This window comes from Mus pahari, chromosome 12, assembly GCF_900095145.1.
Source record: "Mus pahari chromosome 12, PAHARI_EIJ_v1.1, whole genome shotgun sequence".
NCBI classification, from domain to species: domain Eukaryota; kingdom Metazoa; phylum Chordata; class Mammalia; order Rodentia; family Muridae; genus Mus; species Mus pahari.
In genome coordinates, this window is record NC_034601.1 from 24,311,868 (window position 1) to 24,333,866 (window position 21,999).

The window sequence follows — 21,999 nt, forward strand, 5'->3', positions numbered from 1 at the left end:
TAAGCCCTACTTAAAGCATCCAAGTGCTTCCTAATCCCAAGTCCCCAAAGTCAACATTCCACCAGCAAGCAGCGTGGTCAGGACTGACGCAGAAATACCCCAGTCCCAGCATCAACTTCTGTTTCAGTTACTGTTCTGTTGCTGTGAACAGACACGGCAACCAAGGCAACTCTTATAAAAAGGAAGCATGTAACGGCGGGGCTTGCTTAGAGTTTCAGAGACAGTCCTTTACCATCATGGCGGGGAGGGTGGTGGGATGTAGGCAGGCATTAGAGCAGTAGCTGAGAGCTTTATATCCTGCCCCTCAGGCAGAGAGAGAAAGACTGGGCCTGCCATGAGCTTCTCGAAACCTCCAAGTCCACCTCAGTAACACCCTTCCTCCAACAGGGCTGCACCTTCTAACCCTTGTCATCTTTCAGACAATCCCATGCCCTGGTGATTCAGCAGTCAAGTATGAGCCTATGGGGACTGCTGTCATTCAAGCGTCCACAGGACCTCTTCCCCATCATTACGGTTACAGGTTTGTGCTGCTTGTATCCTGCTTCTTACGTGAGCATCTGGACTCAGGTCCTCATGCTTCCAACAGCACACACTTTATTTACCAGCTAAGTTGTCTCCCCAGCCCCGCAATGAGATAATATTTGGAAAATATTTCAGAATGGTACCTGTCACATTTAAAGCGTTCAATTAATGCTGTTTCAGTACTTTAATTAAAAACTTTAAACTATTCGTGACTGTGGTGGTTTGAATATGCTTGGCCCAGGGAGTGGCACTATTAGGAGGTGTGGCCTTGCTGGAGGAAGTGTGTCACTGTGGGCGTGGACTTTAAGACCCTCATTCTAGCTGCCTGGAATGAGGCAAGTCTTCTAGTGACCTTCAGAGGAAGATATAACACTCTCAGCTCCTCCCACGCCATGCCTGCCTGAATGCTTCAATTTTCTCACATTGATAATGAACTGAACCTCTGAACCTGTAAGCCAGCACCAATTAATTGTTGTCCTTATAAGAGCTGCCTTGCTGTCTGCTCACAGTGGTAAAACCCTAAGATAATGACATACATTTTATTGTGTCCATCATGGTGATTTTTTTTTACTTTGGTGTATTCTATATTCTGGTGGGAATAAATAGGTGGCTACCACCATGATTTAATCACAGAACTTGCAAAGCTGAAATTCTTTGTCTATTAAACAACTCCCCTCTTACTCCAACCCTGGCTACCATATCTCTGCCATGCTGGAAAAAAAAAATAACAGACAGGGCTTTCCTGATTCTTGGAGGAGTTTGGGGGAAAGAGGTCTCTTCATATAGAACATAGCTGAAACCATGAGAATTCATTCTCAAATTTCAGCCAAATCTTCAAAGGATTTGTATATGAGTTCAGTACATACCAGAAGTGGAATTACTGGACCACCAAACAACCACAATCACTGTGGTCCTTGCAGGTTTCAGCTCTCTGGCCTCTCTTTTATGCCCTCCCCCCAAATGGGATCACAGTTCCATCCTTAATCTCCAAAGAACAGTAAATAGAATAGTCTTCTAGGTGACCAATTTCCTTTGAAGGTTTGGCTGGAATTTGAGGAAGTATCGACATGGTTTCTTCCAGTTCCTTCAAGATCCACCACTATCCTCAGAATCATGAAAGCCCCGTTATCTTCTGTCTTGCAGAGCAGTTTTTTTTAATGCTGTTAGTTTTCTCCAAACTAGCCCAGAACCTCCTTTATTATAACTAAAGACCCATTAATAGAGTTTTCATAAGTGAACGAATATTTTTCTTAAAGATAAACTCTACAATTTCCCTAGAACATAGCCGTGGTTGAAGTCAGATAGATTTACAGGAGGAAAAAAAAATGGGTATTGATTGTTTTCTTCTACTTCCAAAAGAAATGTCTAGGAAATGCTAGTGATTTTTAAAATAACCTGGAAGATTGTTTAACACTTTTATTCTCAGCCTTTTAGGGATAAGCCAGAATACACACAGAACACTTAATTGATTTTTCTTCAAGAAAAAGCAACAAATTCATAGCCATATAACTGGGTTATACCTGGGTGCTCTATAATTTGTCATGTTAACAATTTAGGTTACACTAACGTGCATGAGTTTTAGGTTGACACTTCAGGAAGAAATCTACGCATGCTGAAACCATGCCGCACCAGCATCTTCTGCGCCAAGATCTTTTCATAGTGCAATCAAAGGCAAAACTTCTTTATATATATATATATTTCTTTTTTTATTAGATATTTTCTTTATTTACATTTCAAATGCTATCCCAAAAGTTCCCTATACCCTCCCCTCGCCCCTGCTCCCCTACCCACCCACTCCCACTTCTTGGCCCTGGCATTCCCCTGTGATGGGTCATATAAAGTTTACAAGACCAAGGGGCCTCTCTTCCCAATGATGGCCGATTAGGCCATCTTCTGCTACATATGCAGCTAGAGACACGAGCTCAGGGGTTACTGGTTAGTTCATATTGTTGTTCCACCTACAGGGTTGCAGCCCCCTTCATCATCCACTTCTGTGTTTGCCAGGCACTGGCATAGCCTCACAAGAGGCCGCTATATCAGTGTCCCTTCAGCAGAATCTTGCTGGCATGTGCAATAGTATCTGGGTTTGGTGGCTGATGATGGGATGGATCCCCGGATGGGGTAGTCTCTGAATAGTCCATCCTTTCATCTTAGCTCTAAGTTTTGTCTCTGTACCTATATCCTTTCATGGGTATTTTGTTCCTTATTCTAAGGAGGAATGAAGTATCCACACGATGGTTTTCCTTCTTGGTTTTATTGTGTTGAGAAAGGGTTTTAAGAAGCAAAAATGACTATTGTGAAGCATTCCTTTGCTATTTGCAGAATTACAAGTCTGTTATTACTACATTTCTCCCAGGATTCATTTGCAACCCAGGCCAAGGCACCTGGAGCTTTAAGAATGGTATGTAGTTCCCTTTCCCTTGCTTGCTGTGAAAGACTGTGTGTAGAAAACAGGTAATGACAGTTGCTTGCCTTTCTTATTTTTACAGTGTTTTCACTTTTAAAAAGTTGAGTGAAATTTAAGCTTTCTCATTACTCAGAAGCCATCAAAATACTATGTATTTTATATCGGCATTTAATGAGTTTGCTTTAAGGACTAATTTGATGTGAAATTAGCCAGCACTTAATTGAGTTACAAAAATAGAAAATGATCCATCAGATCCCTGTGTGAGGGGTATGCATTAGTCAAGTACAGAACACTGGCCAGGTAGGGGCTTTCAAGGAAGCCGTCACTGGTTTGTTTGCTTTGGACCATCAGAGGGATGAGTAGGAAGGTGGGCAGGTGAGAAAGAATAAAGCCAATTTAAGTTTTCCTCTTTTTTCTGAGACGTTCTTAGCCATCCTTAACTGGGATTATTTTCAGTCCTTTGGCATTTAAATAGATTATCTCTAAGATACCAAATTACAAGAGGAAAAACCCTAACTCACTAAACTACAGATCTAATAAGAAGAAATTCGTCTTCCCAGGTAGTTTTCACCTGCTGCAAGGACAGACAGAGACACCTACTAGACTAGCCAGGGGTTGGGGAGTGGGGAATAGAATAAAGCCAAGAACCAGACATTCATAGTGCTGAACCATCCCGAAGAATACCAGAAAACTAGAGAATTGATTTGCACTTCAATTTTTATTAGAACATATTAATTGTACAAAATAATGAACTTCATATCACATTCCCTGCATTTACAGTCTACTTCGATCCTGCTCAGACTTCCATTATCTTCCCTTCTCCCCATTCCACCTGCTGGTCACTGTCCTCTTAATTCTAATAACTTTTAAGAAGCTTTACTAACACATAATGTTAAGTACATGGGGCACTCGTTTAAAATGTACAGTTCTGAGATTTGTTAGCCTCGTCATCATAGCACAATTAAAACACTCAGCTGCTCAGAAACCACTTCCAATTCTCCTATCTTTCTGGCCCTGTGCAACAATCAAACCTAGTTCTACCTACCACATCCTTTTCCTAGGCTTTCAGATGAACAGATTTTTATAATTTGTGTTCTTTTGTAACCAGCTTCTTTCAGTGTACACAACATTCCCAAGACTTCTCTGTGCTGTATCATGCACTCAATTCCTATTTACTGTATGAATCACATTCTCTTCTACAGATATAATAACACTTTGATTTAGTTTCTTGACCAATGAAATTTGGGTTGTTCTACCTTTGGACTCTGATGAATGGTGTATATGAATGTTACTATTCTGAACATTTTTGTTCATACGCATACACATTTTTTGTATAACTGCATGACTTTGCTTTTCTTGAGAATACACCTATGAATAAAATTGTTGGGCTGTGTGGAAACTCCAGGTTTCATTATTTGAAAATCTGCCTAATTGTTCTCCTAAGTGGCAGTACCATTTACTTTCCTATAAGCAGGATGTGTATATTTCTGAATTTTCTGCACACTTGCCCATACTTGTTCTGACCATTGTAGACTTATATTTTCAAAAACCTAGTTTAATAAGGGTACTTAAACATTTTAACCTTCCCCTTCTAGCCCACCACCCACCAGAAGTAATGGAGAGGAGGTTAATAGGCAAAGGAGGATGTGGAACTATTTAAAAATAGTTCTTTGGGGCAAATCTGATCTGTGTTGTCAGGATATCAGCTGTTCAGTTCACACAATTCAGCATTCGAAGCTCGATCCACTCACAAACACCATTCACAAACCAGCAAGGGCAGTTTGATCCATAAGAAACCACAAAGCCAGAAGCCACTGAAATAACACCAAAAGTTCTTTGTTGCATTTATCTCTACAAAGTCATACAAACAATGATAATGAGCAAAGGGTGACAAGGCGAACTGATACCATACAGCATCCTCAGAGAAGACCATTGTCAGCAAATCCCAACAAAGACTAGCAAAGAATGGCAAGGCAAGTCAATACTACACAGTGGCGTCCCCTGACTGTTGGGTTTTATTTATACCCTTTCCAAACATCACATGTTCTTTCAAGCATCTTCTCTAGGAAAATATCACATGCCCCTTTTCCAGGCAGCCTCCAACAAAACACAAGTCAATTCTCAGCAAAACATCCTCCCATGTGTCTGCTTCAGCAAAAACATCCTCTCATAAGACAGCATCATATGACACAACTGAGTCTCTAAAGAAACCAGAAATTCTATTTCAGACCATCATAGAATGTAGGAGGCATCTCATTATGGTTTTTTATTTGCATATTGATATGTCATGTTAGTGGGACATGACATTAATTTCCACCCTAATCTTTCTTTCTATTTGTTCCAAGTTTAGTTTGGTCTTCATTTTTCAGTGTCTTCTGATGGGATGTTGAGTTTTATAACGAGAGATCTCCTCCTCCTTAATATATAGTCATTTATGTTATATCTCCTTTAACTTTCAGCTGCATCCTATAAGCTCTGGCAGATCTTCATTTTCATCATCTCAAAATGTCATCTCTTCTTTCCATTTATTTAAATCATCAGTTATTTAGGTATGTGTTCTTTAATTTTCATGAATTTAGGATATCCCCAAAATTTTCTATGACTGAGCCTTCATACACTATTCTTCTATGGTAAGAGAACACACTTTCTCACTATTTAAATCTAACTATTTAAACTAAGTTTACTGTTTCTTGGATTTAGCATATAATTGGTCTTGAAGTTAAACACATTTGTAATTGAGGAGAATATGTCATCTATTAATTTAATTCTCTCTCTCTCTCTCTCTCTCTCTCTCTCTCTCTCTCTCTCTGTGTGTGTGTGTGTGTGTGTGTGTGTGTGTTTCTATATAATTTTATCCATCATTCAAACTGGGTCCTTAAACTCTCAGATATGTTTTGTTAGATTTCCTTGTTTTTGTTGGTTTTCTTCATGGTGTGTTTTGGTGTCTGCTTTTAGGTGTGTGCATATTTATAGTGTTACATCTTTATTTGTTTTAAGTCTGTGTTCTAGCATTGGTTTCTCTCCTCTATCTTCTTCTTCTTCTTCTTCTTCTTCTCTCTCTCTCTCTCTCTCTCTCTCTCTCTCTCTCTCTCTCTCTCTCTCTCTCTGTCCAATCACTTTGTGTTTTTACATTCAAAGCATACCACCTTTTAGATGACATGTAGTTGAACTATGTTTTTTTTTAAAAAAGTCAATCTACAACCTTTGGACTGGATTCCGTTCTATCCACAGTGCCACTGGTTAAAAGCCTGTAAGAAAACCCTCTTGCGTTGTGCCTCATACACAGTGACTGCGATAATAATTCTTAATAATAATAATTAGCTGAAATCATACTTATTCTCCATTGCAGTTTTCCTTGCCATTATACCACAAGGTTTTTAATGCCTTTGGCCCACATAAACTCATCATCATGTACAGACTATTGGCCCTAGTGCATATCTAATGATGGAGAATTTCCCCAGTTCTCCGGGGTTACAATGAGGAAAGCCAAAGTCAGTCAGCAGATAGGTATACAATGATTCTTATAACAGAGCTTTTGTTTGGCCTTCGGTCACCATTCAGTTCAGGATATGGATAGACACATATCCAAGTGCTACCAGTGACTACTGTAGCTCAGTGTCCTTTGAGAGAGGACTACTCAGAAAGAGTCCAGATTCCTGGGGCCCAGTTGGCCTTTCATCTGAGTATTGAAATATGTCTCATGCTGTATTCTTCACTTGAACTTCTTGAAGAACACACTTGTCGAAAACTGCAGCTCTCTCAGGCTAAGGTGTGAATAAAGCCGCCCTCTACTGGTCCTGGTAGACCTGCTACTTCGTAAAGTTTTTGAGTTCTTCACAGCCTCTGAATTCACTAAGGTCAGCCAAACAGCAGGGGAAAAGGCTCTGAATTGGGCTGCATAGATTTCCAGCTTTACAGCCCAGCCTGGAATTCAGCTTCTGACTACCAGCCCATTGCCCATTTCAGCTCTGCCAGCAAATCAGCAGGGAAGCTGTGGAGCAGCCTCTGGCAGGTCACAGAGCTGCCTTCCAAACAGCTCAAACCACTCCTGCAGCAGGCCCAGTGACAGCAGGTGAGGCAGGGCAGCTGCTTTTACCAGCATATGATTTGGAGCTCAGCGCTCCCATAGATCATCCTTTATATGCCCCCGAAGACACAGTCGGCCACTTTACCTTTCTGCCTGTCCCTCATATCTGAGAGCTCACGGGGACCAGGCATCCGACCAGGAAGAGCTGGGAGCTTGTGATTAGTAAACCGATTTCCTGGCGGGCACATGAATAAAGGGAGACAGAAGAGCTAAGAAAGGCCAGCTTGTCCATTTTCTCCACTCCTTTGCTGTTTATGGAATAGCCCTACACCAGCGGTCCCTAAGAGTCAGAAAGAGGCTTGATGCTGAGGGTTGACCAAGGACAGAAGGAAAAGTCCAGGTACACTTGATAGAAAGTTATGAACCATGCTGGGAGATAGCTCAATGGATTAAGCACTTGCTGTGCAAATGTGAGGACCTCAGTTCAGAACCCACATAAAAGCTGGACACACATCTGTCATCCCTGTGCTCCATCACTGACATGGGAGGTGGAGACAGGAGAATCTGAGAAGCTTGTGATTGGGTGGAAGGCAGCTGGCTAACCTGTCTTATGCAGCGATGAGCAACAAAAGACTCTGTCTCAAACCAAGTGGAAGGCAGGGACTGATGTCCTAAGTGTTATCCCATCTCCACCGAAGTGCTGTGGGTCCTGAGTACCAGTCTTCACACACGTAGACAAATCATGTCCCTCTCTCTGTCTCTGTCTCTCTGTCTCTGTCTCTGTCTCTCTCTCTCTGTCTCTCTCTCTCTCTCTCACACACACACACACCACACTCAAGCACTCATACACACATACATACATACACACACACACACACACACACACACCACACTCAAGCACTCATACACACATACATACATACACACACACACACACACACACACACACACACACAGCAATTAAGGAAAACAGGTCACAACGAAGGGAAGAGCCGCCACATGTTGACGCTGTTTAGAGTCGCCCTTGACATATAAGAAGCCCTCACTTTTGAAACAGGTGACATGAGGGCATGACGGGCAAGGGATCAAGAAGCCATCTGTCAGGGCCAGGAAACTGTAAGTAGCTCAGTGCTGCTGGAACATATGGTGTAGAGATCTGGGGTGGCTGTGTCAGGGAGCCTGGGAGAAGTAGGGATGAGAGTGGAAAGGCGGAGTGATTTCATGATACTCTATCAGCTGGCGGCTGAAATGATTAATCACAGCAGTGACATGCGCATACGCACTGTAGAAACTTCTGATGGCCCTATGGTGAGTAGGACAGTGGTAGAGGATAACCTGAAAAAAACAAAAACAAAAAGCCAAACCAAACCAAAATCCTAAACTATGTGCACTTTGCTGGCCACTTCCTCTTCTCACATGTTTGGCTGTTCTTTCTTGTATTTGCTTCGGTCTTTCCAGGCTGGAGATATTGGTATTTTTTTACATTCAGTCTGGGTGTATCCTGTGTGATGTGATGATATGGACAGTTTGCATGGACAGTGTCCCGACAAGCTCATACTTGAATACTTACTTGCTAGTTGGTGGCACTATTTTTGGAGGTTATCAGATCTTTCTTACCTGAAGGTTGGGCGGAGGATGGAGGATGGTTGGGTGGGGAATAAAATCTTGTTATCTTAGCCATGGTTGCAGCCATAGGCTCTGCTTCACAATCAGCTGATGAGGTAAAGGCTCACCATGGTAGTTCGGCCATGCCTTCCTCACCATATGGACTGCATCCTCAGCCTGGGAGCCAACATAAACCTGCCCTGAATTTGCTTCTGGTCGTGTATTTGGTAACAACAATGTGGAGAATAATATACGTGATACACATGACCAGCCTCATAGGCTAAGACCACAAGAACACACAGAAGGCCGTGATGAATGGATTCAGCGTACGGAACTCTGACTGCAGTATCTCACATGCACATCTGGGCTCAGACTGCAGTGTCTCACATGCATGTTTGGGCTCTGACTGCCACGTCTCAACATGCATGTCTGTGCACCTGAGACAGAGAAGTGATGAATTGTGCAGTAGTACCCTGCCAGGGAACTGCAATACTGTCAGCCCTAACCATGCATATGCCACAGGACTCAAAACAGAAGCCACTCTGCCCAAATGACATCCATACATAGTGCTTTTATGCTCAGGCTATAGCCCCAAAGCTGCCAATCTGAGCTGAGTCTGTTGGGTGTGCCAACATTCCCTGGGTATAATGAAAATCAGTAGGCCAAGGATCCCTGACAGTTGCTATGGCAAGAGGCCACAGAGAATCAGTTTTCAAGATTGAATGTTAAGAAAATGAGCTCCAGTCAGCCCTGAGAAGAACAAAGACTTGCTTTAAAATGAAAGCAGCACCCTGAGCTTGGCAGCCTTGCAAAACACCTTTTTAGCTAGCTCTTTGGTCCTAAGGGTATCAATCAGTGTTTGTATTTATTTATTTATTTGTTCATTTATTTATTTATTTATTTTTGAGAAAGAGGTCACTTGAGCAAAGCCTTTGGGCTCATTGATTCAGTTTCCTGGGTGGAATGATTTGTTCCTGACTAGCATTTCCAACCAGTTCAATTTAGAGGGAGAGAGAGAGATTCTTATATCAACATTTACACAGGCAAGTGTCTTCAATAATTTTTGAAATAAATACCGTGAGATAATTCCTTAGTAATAGGATTTAGGTTTATGTTTATATGGGAATAAAATATGTTTCAAGTACTTTCTTAAATTGATTTTGTCAAAGACCCATTTCAGCTTGTTCTTTTACATTTCTATTTACTAGCCATGTATGTCGCCCAGTTAGTAACATTGTAATAATTGCTGAAACCTATATCCAGTTTACCTGGTGATATTCTAGAAATGTGCCGTTTGTTAAATTTTCACATTGCCCACATTAACCTAAAGCAGTCCCTCTTGGCGGGAGATAAAAACACAGGAGAGCAACGAACTCAGCCTCTGTCACAGTCGCCTGTCACCCACTCTGCAGAGCAGATCCAGAACCTGCTTTCCTACTCTCATGACACAGCATGGTCATGGGGTCATCTGTGACAAGTAAGAGAATTAAGTCGAGAATCCAATTATCTCCCCAGTCAAGCATTCACGTCTCGTGGTCAATCTCTTCTTAATTTTATCTTTAATAATGAGCAGGAAGAACAGAGAGCCACTTCTAATAGATCAGCAAGCCTGCCGATCTGCTATTGAGATGTATATGTGAATCAGACAGCGACCTGCATGCTCAACCCCCAGGCCACATTTACTGAAGGACTTTTACAGTCCCTGATGATTTTAATTAGCTCCAATCCACATGCTTCCCATTGTGCTTTTTAACAAAAAGTTATCTGTGCCACGGATGTACAAATGAAAACCCACAGAAGAAAACACTAGTGGTGGGTGGGACCTGGTATCATCTTGAGTTCCATGCCATCTCACTCTCTGATTTGAGGACTCTGGCATCGTGGAACACAGTGGAACACAACCCTTAGATAAGAAGGAAGAGGGTCTCCTGGCTTCCTCTTCCTGCCCTTTTGTCCAGATTTTGGGCAGATGACTCTCTTGTCTGTTCTCTGACTCATCAGGACTGCAGAACACCACATCTTGACTCTGGTCAGCAGGACTACATAAATAGCTCACAAGGACCCAAGAAGGAGCACATCTTCTAGGGCGCAGACATGCTACTGTGATTTTTAGATCGCCTTAGAGCCTGAAGGTCACTGCCACTGGCCACAGTGCACAGTGTCAACCTGCTGAGGAAACACCTTTGAAAACCTTTTTTTTTTTTTTTTTTTTAAGTAGTGTGTAACTGCCTTATGGTTTGGTGTAGAAACGTTATAGAAGAGCCTGGGCTCTGGGGCTAGTGAGAAGGCTGAGCTGAAGTGCTTGCCTGCCAAGTGTGGGGATCTGAGTTTGAATCCGCAGAAGCTAGCTAAGCATCAAGCAGGGACAGTGGCTGCCTAGCATGCTAGCAGTGAGGAAGCTGAGAAGAAGGATCCCCAGAGGAAGCTGCTAGCTAGACTAGCTGAACTCTCCAACTGTGAATCCAGTGAGAGAGCTGGCCTCAGTACACAAGGCTTTTGTGACTGAGAAAGAAGCTTCAGGCTTCCACAAGCATCTGCTCATAACACAAGTACACGTGCACACATGCATACACAGATACACATACATGCATATCCCCCTCATATATACACGAATCACACACACACACACACACACACACACACACCACACACACAGAGAGAGAGAGAGATACACATATATGCATATTCCCTCATATAGATCCCCCCCCCCCAAAGTGGTCTTTGTTCTCTCATAAAACCTGAATAGGGATCTGAAATAAATGGGTAATGTTGGCCTCTCACTTCTGCCCTTGTCTCTCACCAGTGCCCACTGCCAGCACAGAAGCCTGGCTTGGGAGACCTCCCACATCCTTCCTTCTTTTGGCTGATCAGAGAGAACATGACTCCGGACATTTTTCTTCATTCTCCCCTTTGCCTTACCCTTCTACCAACCTTCCTTAATCATGGAAATGTATAAGCGATTTCCCCACATAATGACCTGAAAAGGTTTTCATTTCATAAAAGTTATTAAATTGGAAAGGTAAGTCATATAAATGGCTGTGTTTTCAAGATGTGAAGGGCAGGAAAAAGCAGAGCATTGACGGATGACAATGTCCTAAGATCACCTGGGTTACAGAACCTCTACTCCACCATAGGAGAGCTGCAGCAGGATGCAGTAGTCCTGGCATTTTATTGACATTCTCATTTTATTAATGTTAACTTTTCTCATCTGCTTGTCTCCCTCTCCACAGACTAGGAAATCAAATGCCTCCCCAGCTCCCTTGGTGATAGGGGCAGCCCTTGCTCTAGTTCTAGCCAGTACAGTGTAAAGGGAAGCCTTTTGGGGAGTTCATTCTAGGAAAGGTATTTACCTTCCTATTAAGCGAGAAATACTTGTGGAGAAAGACCTGGGCCTACTGATTCCTGTCTCTGAAAGCAGCGTGTGAGCACATGGTAGTGGGAGCTGCGGCAGCCTTTTTGCCTCAAGGAGGAGACAGTCCAGGAAACTGCAGAGAGACTGACAGGAATTTGCATCACTCACTTGCTGAAGTATTCACTTAACATCTCGTTATGTATCAGTCATCGTGTTCTTTCTATAAGGTACAAATCATGTCCCTGTGTGTGAGGAGCTGCATTCTGATAGTGGAAAGAGTGGCTGATAATCAATGTGTATCAGGTAGGGTTCAGAGTTACGATAAAACCGTTAACATAAGCCAGTGTGAGAGTAGTGTGATAGTTTGTATAACTGGTTAAAGAAAGTCTAGCTAAGACCTGACATCTGAGAGACTTGGAAGATCGGGCAGGTAGCTCTTCCGGGGACAGGAAGGAGGAAGGGCTCCAGGAAAAGGGAACAGCAGACACAAGTCTCTCAAGCTGCAAGTCTGGAGGGAAAGCAAACACCGCTGATTCCAGAAGCAGAGGGGCCAAGCTTGAGCAACTGGAAAGTAAAGGAGATAACAGAGGTCCTGGGGCCAGGCCTTAGAGGCTTGGAAACTGTCGGAGATTGGAGCCTGGAATGAAGTCATTGGAGGGTTGGGCGATGGAAGCAATGTTGTTTTTGAAATTTAACAAAAGCCTTCTGACTACTGGGTATGAGTGCTTCACAGAGTGAGGGAATACGGCAAGGATTAACAGTGCCTGGAGAGAGGCGGAAGGGGCGGGCGAGAGGTGGGAGAAAGAGAACTGGCAGAGAGTCTGAGGATCAGCTCACACACCAGGCCCGCAAGGTGTGGCTTCAATTTCCTTAACAGCTGAAAACAACGTCTCTCCTCCCTCAGCGTGCCTTCTGATACAGCTCAGTGTATTAATTCCACCTGAGGAAAACTAGTGTTAGTTCTTATGTTCGCTCCCCCCCGAGACTTTCTGCTCAGTCAGAATCACTGGAACTGTAGATTGCACTAAACATTTGGACAAAAGCTTTAGCTATAACATCCACTTGATTATTGAACTTCATTAAAATATTAATCAGGGTAAAAGGAATTTCAAATCCTGAAGATCTCATTGAATAAAAGTCAGGACAGCCATTCCTGTGAATCCAGATTAGAATGCAGAACACCCTGAGCTACTTTACCACCAGTCTTCCATGGGAAGTGGCCAAACCAGTGTCCCAACAAGACACTTCCCAGGCAACAAGACCTTTCCAGGCACTTGCTAAGTCTTCCACCCCCTCCACCCCCCATACCAGCCGTTCTGCCCTGCTTTCCTTGTGCAGACAGGCCTTCAGGGGACTGGGTCAGGGTGCATGCCCTGCCTCAGCGGCTCTCAGACAGTAAGGATGACAGAAAAAGGATTTGTTCATTGGACTTTAGCATTAAGAATTAATTGCATCAGAGCAAAGAGAAACCAGGCACACAGCAAAAAGGGCCACTTAATGCACTTGAGAGTAACCAGCTTGACCTAGTAGTGGTGGGAAAACACAATGAGTCTAGCGCAAGATTGTGCACACTGTGTGCACTCCACATTAAAGATGGAGATAAGCACAAATAAAGCCGTTTTTTGAAAGCTCCGCGCAGCCACAGCAGAGCTATGCACTATGCAGTAACTACGCAGTGACGGTTCCATAAACGCTTAAATAATTTACAGAGCTATTAAGACGTTTTAAACAGGTGCGAGCGCTGTGCTAGTGTAATTGCGGTGTCAATGACACCAACTTTGTCAGTGTTTGTAAGGTTATGGGTCCGACGTCTGCTCCGCCACAGAGCTTGGCCACTCGGGGAGGCGGGACGCAGGAAGTTTGACCACGTTTACCCCACGCTGTCGCCAGGTGGGTGTCAGACTGTAGGGAAGCTGGAGCTGGTTCGGGGGTTCCGGATTATCTCGAGGCTGGGCCATCTCTTTCTCTTTCTCAGGCTCTCAGACATCCAGGTGGAGCTGGGAGCCTCAGAAGAGCTGAGAACAGAGTGGGCGTCTGAGGGCTGAATCCAGCTCTGGCGCTGAGGGGGGAAAAGAGGGCAGCTACAGCTGGACCTGCAGGGATAGTATCAGCAGTGGACTTGAGCTTGGTGGCCACCATAGCTGGGAGTGCAGAGAGGCCTTCTACAGGAGATTAGATGGTGGCTCTATAGGAGAAGGTCTTCTCCATGACTCCCCAGGGTGGATCCTGATGAAAAGAGACAGTTTGTGGTTTCAAGACATTTATTGTCATGGTGGAAAGTGGATGAATAAAACCATACCCAACTCCTCAGGGAAGGCCTGAGGTTAAATACCTTTTGCAACTTTATATGACCCAGCACAGGTGAATGCCAGGGCCAAGAAGTAGGAGTGGGTGGGTAGAGGAGCAGGGGCGGGGGTAGGGTATAGAGAACTTTTGGGATAGCATTTGAAATGTAAATAAAGAAAATATCTAATAAAAAACATAAAAAATTTAAAAAAAATTTTAAAAAGAGAGAAAAAAAATACCTTTTGCAGAGAAGGGTGTTTGGGAAGGAGAGTTTATTGGCTAAGCCTCCAGGCCTTTAGGTGCCTCATTAAAATGGAGATCTGTCTTGAAGTTATGTGATCTGTGGTCAAGTCCTCTACCTGTGGAGGGGCTTGGGGCATTGCCCTTATGTGACTGATGGCCACAAATCTATAGAGGGCTGCAGCTAATGTCAGGAGCCTGGTGCCCCAGAACAGTTGAAACGCGTACCATCCCTTCAGGGTCACTGGGGTTCCTAGCCTTAGCTCAACCAGGAACTAGGCTGCCTTTCACGATCCTACAAGTGTTTGCACTATTGTGATAAACACCAGGACAAGAAAAGCAGTGTGAGAAAGACAGACCTATTTTAGCATAAAGTTCCACGTCTCAACCTGTAAGAAAGTCAAAGCAGGAACTCAAACAGGGCAGGACCCTGGAGAGGCTAAGACAGAGGTCATAGAGGAGCGCTGCTTACTGGTTTGCTCCTCGTGGCTTTTTTAGCCTGCTGTCTTTTTATTTTTTTGGTTTTTTTCAAGACAGGGTTTCTCTGTATAGCTCTGGCTGTCCTGGAACTCACTTTGTAGACCAGGCTGGCCTCGAACTCAGAAATCCGCCTGCCTCTGCCTCCCGAGTGCTGGGATTAAAGGCGTGCGCCACCACGCCTGGCTAGCCTGCTGTCTTAATATCCAAGAACATCAGCCTAGAGGTGGCACCACCCTCATTATGCTGGGCTCTCTCCTGTGGGTCTTTCTTCTTCTGGGGTTCAATGGCCATTGACCCTAGAAGATGAAGGGAGCAGAGTCTACAAACAGGGTTGGGATGTTCCGAGAGTATGAATGGAAATGGCAACACATTCTGGAATCAGTTGAGAAGAGAGAGATCAACTTTACTCTGGTTGAACCAAGGATTATATAGTTTTGGGGATGGGGATAGTGTATCCATGGTGGGAAAAGGTCAATGGCTGAAGGCTAAGGTACTGAGATGCCTTATTAACATGGAGAGTCACTCTAGGAATCTCGGGTGCTTGCTGAATGGGTTCTTCTCAGGAGAAAGGAAGCTGAACCTGTAATCTAACCAAGGCTTCATGACAGTCCACAGATAGAGGGTGTCAAAGAAAAAGAAGCCCTGCTGGTAAAGAGAGCCTATGATTTTGCACCAAGCTCAAGGCTTTCAGGTAATGTCAGACTTTGACCTTAGTGAGACAGGCAACACTCCCCCATCAATCATTAACTGATAAAATGCACTACAGAGTCATCCACAGGCAAATTTCATGGAGACATTTTTCCAATTGAGAGTTCTTCTTCCCAAGTTCTAAGTTTGTGTTAAGGTGACATAAAATTAACCAATGCAATGGATACCTTGCCAATTTGACACAAAAAATGTCACTATTAAACTGTAACTTTTCATTTCCTGTTCATTCCCAAGAACTCATATTAATATTCATACCATAACATAAGACACAAATAACTTGAAAAGTATCAGACCTTAAAATTTCAAATGCTTTAAAAGTTCATTCACTCTCTTTAATACATACAGTCTCTTTTTAGAAGTTTGCGGGTTCTCTAAAATGTCCATTGTCTCTCTAAAAATTTAAAGCCCTCTAACTCTAGGTTCCTGTGAAATAAAAAAAAAAAAATAAGTTAAACACTTTCCTACTCCAAGAAGGAAAAACCAGGGCACAGTAATATTCTGAACAAAGCAAAACCAAAATTTAACAGTATAAAAAGTTCATGACTTGACCTCTGGGAGCCACTCGGGATCCTCTGGGTTCCAAAGGGCTCCATCTCTCTGCCTCTGCCATTTGCCACATATATCGCTTGTGTTTGAGGCCCAGGGCTGTTGCAGGAAATATTAAAAAATGGAACCTGTCAACTCTCCGTGGGACCATACCACGCTCCTGCTAGCCCTGGCAGCATCTGGCTCCCTTGTCCCCAGAGCCACTAGTTCCCTCCCTGCTTTAATCCCCTGTAACCAGCAGTTACACACTCCAGTAATCAAATAGATCTGCCACCCTCGTGGTTTGATAACACAATATCCAGTACCCCATAGAATCATGACTCCTAAAGCTTAATTAACTAATCAGATTTATGGATCAATAATATCGTAATTTACAAGATGCCAATACAATAATTTCAGAGCCAATTGATAATGATAAAAACTTTATCACAATATTTCTAACCTTGTGAAATCATAGCTACTTGTGGATGATAAATGTCAGGCAGCTACACATCAGAAGTCATCTTGGTTCTTTTCCTCTTTCTCTGCCATGCTCCCTCCTCTGCAACTCTTAGCTCTGCCTCCATTTTCCCTGTTCAGTCACAGGCCCCCTACTGCCCTAATGTGGTTAGACAGGGAAAATCCTGCAACACAGGGCAGCCCTAGTCCACAGTTGCTGCTGTCCTTAGTGGTCATCCCTCTGATATCTTCAAAATGCTGGGGTCTCCATTGTAACTAGGCAGACTCTGACCCTGCCATATGAGGCCAACCCTTGGCTTATCTCCATAACACCTTCAACTCTTCGGCTTCTTCAGCACAGCTCATTCATCATTGGCCTCTCCTGGACTCTCATGGTGCCAAGGCCCAGGGGCTCTTCTCCATGACCTCTTCAGGCCTTCAAAACCAGCACCACCTGAGAAACTGTTATATGTTACCAAGTTTGGCTGCCCACACGAGATTTTGTTTTTTCAGGACTTAACTGTTCCCTGGCTCTTCCCTCCTGGTGTAAGAAAAGGTTTAACTCAGTTTTTATTTTATAGGAGCCCATTCCCTTCTGGACCACGACTTCCGTGTGCTGGCCCTAAGGAAAAACTCGCTGAAGAATTCATTTCAAACATGCTAGTTTACTCTTAAACACAACTAATTTCTTGCTTCTGGATAACTACCCTCAATGGTCCCAATAAAGCTAAGCTTTCGTTTTAGTGGTTCTTAATTCAAAATATCAATGGTCTTGATAAAAGTTGTAAGAGATTCTTTACCCGAAACTATACAAGCCGGGCCTCCATGGTCTGAACTACTCCCATCAGTATCTTCTAAGTCCACACAACAGCTACAACACAACGGCTCTGAGCACTTAATATCTTTTCTAGTCCAATGTTCCAAAGTTCTTCCATAATCCTTCCAAAAACGTATGGTCAGGTCTGTCACAGCAATACCCCATGTCTTGGTACCAATTTTTGTTTTTGTTGGAGTTTCGATTGCTGTGATAAACGCCTGTCATTGATTGCTATTCTGCTACTATTATATGATTATCATTATTAATTCATCATCATTATTAGGGTTATTATTTCTGTGATAAATGAGCAAAAACAACTTGGGGAGAAAAAAGGCTTTTTTAAAGCTTATAGTTCCACATCGCAGTCCATCACTGAAGGAATTTAGAGTAGGAACTCAAGCAGAGAAGACACCTGGAGGCAGGAGCTGATGCAGGGGCCATGGAGATACACTGTTTACTGGCTTGCTCCTCATGGCTTACTCCATCTGCTTTCTTATAGCACTCAGGACCACCTACTGGTCCAGAGATGACACCACCCCCAGTGAGCTGGCCCCATAACATCAATCATTAATCAGTAAAGTGCACTACAGACTTGCCTACAGTCAAATCTTACGGAGGTATTTTCTCAGTTGAGAGTCCCTCTTCCAAAACGACTCTAGCTGGTGTCAAGTTGACATAGAACTAGCCAACACATAAGCAAGACTATTTAAAAGGAAGAAAGATACATTTCTTGCTCCAAGTTTAAGAGGTTTTTAGTCTACTGCCACTGCCAACCCCAGTTGTCTCTGGCCCTTTGATGAAGAAGCACGCATGGCCAAAGGGCAGGTAGAGTATCTATTTCCTCATGGTGGTTAAAAATGAGACAGGAAAGGGTAGGCACAAGGACCCACCTCTAAACCCATTCCCAGAAGCCTACTTTCCTGGAGCCAGTCCCCACCTTCAAATGGAGGATATCAAGCTTTCAACACATGAGCCAATAGCTTCAATTCCTACCCAGACCATAGCAAGTAGTGTGCTCTGCTTCATTCAGTCCACTCAATATTATTTCACACATGTGCCAGGCACATCTGAGGTTCTGTGTGTGACCAGCAGCCACCACACTGGGTAACGTTCTATTAGAAGACTGAATATGGAAACAAGTTTCAGAGAGGATAAAACATAGTATTTAAAGGCCCACTAGCAATTTTACGTCTGTTTCTGTGTGTCAATCATCTCTAAGTTATTGGAAAAAAAAGGATCCAGGACTTGGCAATGGAAAAAAATATGTTACCATGCAACTAGACTTTTGTGAATAACATCGCTTTACCTCATTAGAAGAAGCTTGGTCCTTATTTTTGTTATAACTGCTTTAGTTGTTGCATGTGATGCGCTGACCATCCCACCCTCTGGTATTTCTAAGCAGTTTGGTTTGAAAGCGATAATACAGGAATCACTGGCTAGGATCACGTTCAAATCATCAAGAATAATCAGCATGATAAAATTTTTGGTGTTTTCTTCCATCATGCAAGAAACATACACATCTGTTCACACAGAAAACTTCTGAGGTGCTCTGATGTAGCCAAAGATGGGGGGAGAGGGACTGCTGCTGGCTTATCAAAGGTTTTCTGATTAAAACTCAGTTGAATACAGTGTATTCTAGGATGTAAGTATATGTGAACAAACATGGTTTTTTTTTTCTCATTGATGGCTGATATCTCCATATTTCCCCATAATTACATCTAGCCAAAGAAAACAAGCTGATACATGCCTGCGTAAGTAGCTCTCAGCAATCTGTCAGCTCTCCATAGTGCAGTAACACCCTGATCCCCTCAGCCCAAGGATTAATACTGGAAGCTGTGAGCGCATGCGCTCAGGAACTTCACAGGTTTCCATGGATACATGAATTTTAGTGCCAAAGCACATTTACTATTGCTTTTCTTGTCACCAAGAGTCCTGTAAACACTCACGCTTTAAGATTTTGTGCAGAAATTTGGATTTTATAGAGGACCAGTCAAAATTACCTTTTTCCTGCAGGCTGGAATGATTTTCCCCTAGGCTCAAGTCTACATCCCCATCTATGGCATTCTTTCAGTGGTGTGCTTTTATTTATAAGGCCAATAAAAGACAAAAAAGGTTAAGTGCATTGCCAATATACCTTTTAAGTGACATATTTATAGTATATAAATGGTATGCTTGATAAGGAAGACGGCTTCTTCTATGTTTTAAACTGGAAGGAGGAAAAGGAAGAGCAGAAGCAGGAGCATCATGGGTCTATATTAGATGTTTTTCTTTCAATAAACGATGAAAGGTAAGCATTTTTTTCAAGGCTACCCAAGGATGTTCCGTAGACCTGAGGAATATGCTCCTGCCCTATTGTCAGTGAGGGACGGACATGGGATTAGAACTTGAGCCTTCCATTGTACTGTCCAGGGCTTTTCCCCAAGCAGAATGCATGCTACTTCTGTAGACGGTGCATCTGTACCCTTCTTGGCCATATGCTGACTGTCTCTATACCTCCAAGTTAGATTTCATGACATCGCCCTGCTTGGTAGCCAACCCTTGACTGCCCCTGAGAATTGGCTCAGTTTGCCAATTTAACAAATGATTAACTTAGCTATTTACCACCAGCCTAGTGCAGGAAAGCGGCAGTCTCAAAGACCTCAGACCCAGGAATTAGTAAGGGCACAGATGTCTAAGTCATCAGGACCCAGAGCTTACAACGTAGACTGAGGAGGAGAGCGATTTGCATGCTGAGAGTCCTTCCTTTCCCTTGTGAAAGCTTCGACTTTCACAGTGTCTTTTGAAGGGAGAGGGGCGGGATTTGAACTGTTTAAATGACTGCCTTAGCTCATGTTTTCATGTAACCATCAGTCACTACCTACTCCCAGAAATGATCTGTGTAAGGTTTGAGGTCATCACAAAGACCATGTATCAAGCCAGCTCTTAATTACCTTATATTTGTGTAAGCCTTCTTATTTTGAGAAGATTGTTTTCAGTATACGGTGTTTATTCATTTTAACTTAATTACTGAGATATTTTAGTTTACCCCAGGTTCTCGCTTTTTTTTTGTATTTTTTTTTTTAATGGACAGATACTTAAATTTATTTGTGGAGTGCACAATAAGGTTGTAACGCATTCATACATTGTATAATGATCAAATGGGTTATATTGTATAATAATCAATCATTGGTTGTACTGTATAATAATCAATCATTCTGTTGAGGTTTGGTCTGTTACTATGTGTATTGTAATGTTAAATACTGGCCCCCAAGATCTGGTTGCCTCAGGGATGACGGAGTCCTCATGTACACCAAGTGATGCTTTGTAACTTTGCTCCTTAACTTAAAACTATTGGTTGAATAAAGATGTCTATAGCCTATAGCTGGGCAGAAGAGAATCAGGCAGAGTTTCAGCTCTCCAGCTTGGGGTCTGAGGTAGTACCACACAAGAAGAGGGAGAAGGTGGAGAGAGGATAAGACCCCATGGGGTAAGGGATCCTGAGAATTGATCATAAGGGCTAGCTGGTAGGCATGAGTGGCCCAGGTGGGACAAGGCAAAGTCAAAACTCAGGGTAATTAGCATGGAAGTAGACATAATAGCATAGAGAGTAGATTCTTCCCAGCTCTAGTGTTTCAAAGGCTTATCATAAATATAAAGGTTTTGGCTGGGCAATGGTGGCACATGCCTTTAATCCCATCACTCGGGAGGCAGAGGCAGGCAGATTTCTGAGTTTGAGGCCAGCCTGGTCTACAGAGTTAGTTCCAGGACAGATAGGACTACACAGAGAAACCCTGTCTCGAAAAACCAAACCAAACAAACAAACAAAAGGTTTTATATTTTTTTACCTGGGGACTAACTGATTCATGATAGGGTAGAAACCCCTGATGAATATTAAATATTTACAGCGATATCATTCATTTATTTCTTTGCGGGAAAAACATTTAAATTCTTCTCTTCTAACTATTTAAAAACATCCAAGATAGCATTGTTAACCTGTTTATTGCTGTTATTGTTATTATCATTGTCATTATTAGCTTTAATACAAAAGCAAGGCTGTAGAACCCTGTTGTAGCTCAGGGGTGGCACATGTGTTTTGTCCTGGGTGAGGCTTGGCTTAAATCCCAGAACCACTACATAAATAAGTCGGTGTGAGATTTTGATTTTGCTCTACAGTGGAAGAGGGACTGGATGTAGGAAGACTCACAACTAAGAAGTCTGACCTGTATTATACCCCAGGAGATTCTAAGCTCAGAGATTCATGTCTCTCAGCAACAGCCCGAACCCATGGAGCTAGACGTGTGTTAGGAGGACCAAGTGACACAAAACAATGAATATTTTTGCTGAGTATAAGAAGTACACACACAATACATGTGTGTGGCGTGTATGTGGTTGGTTGGAGGTCTCCATCGAATGCCAGACGTGTCGATCGGTCTTGTTGTCATATGTCAAAAAGACAAAGAATGAGTCTTATTCTCCTCCAGAGTTATTGCTTAGATATGGTCTTAGCGTTTATTTAATACAAGATGTGATGAAATCATATCCCTTAGGGTTACTTCAATGTTTCAACCTTTCCAAACCAACTAGGCTCTGAC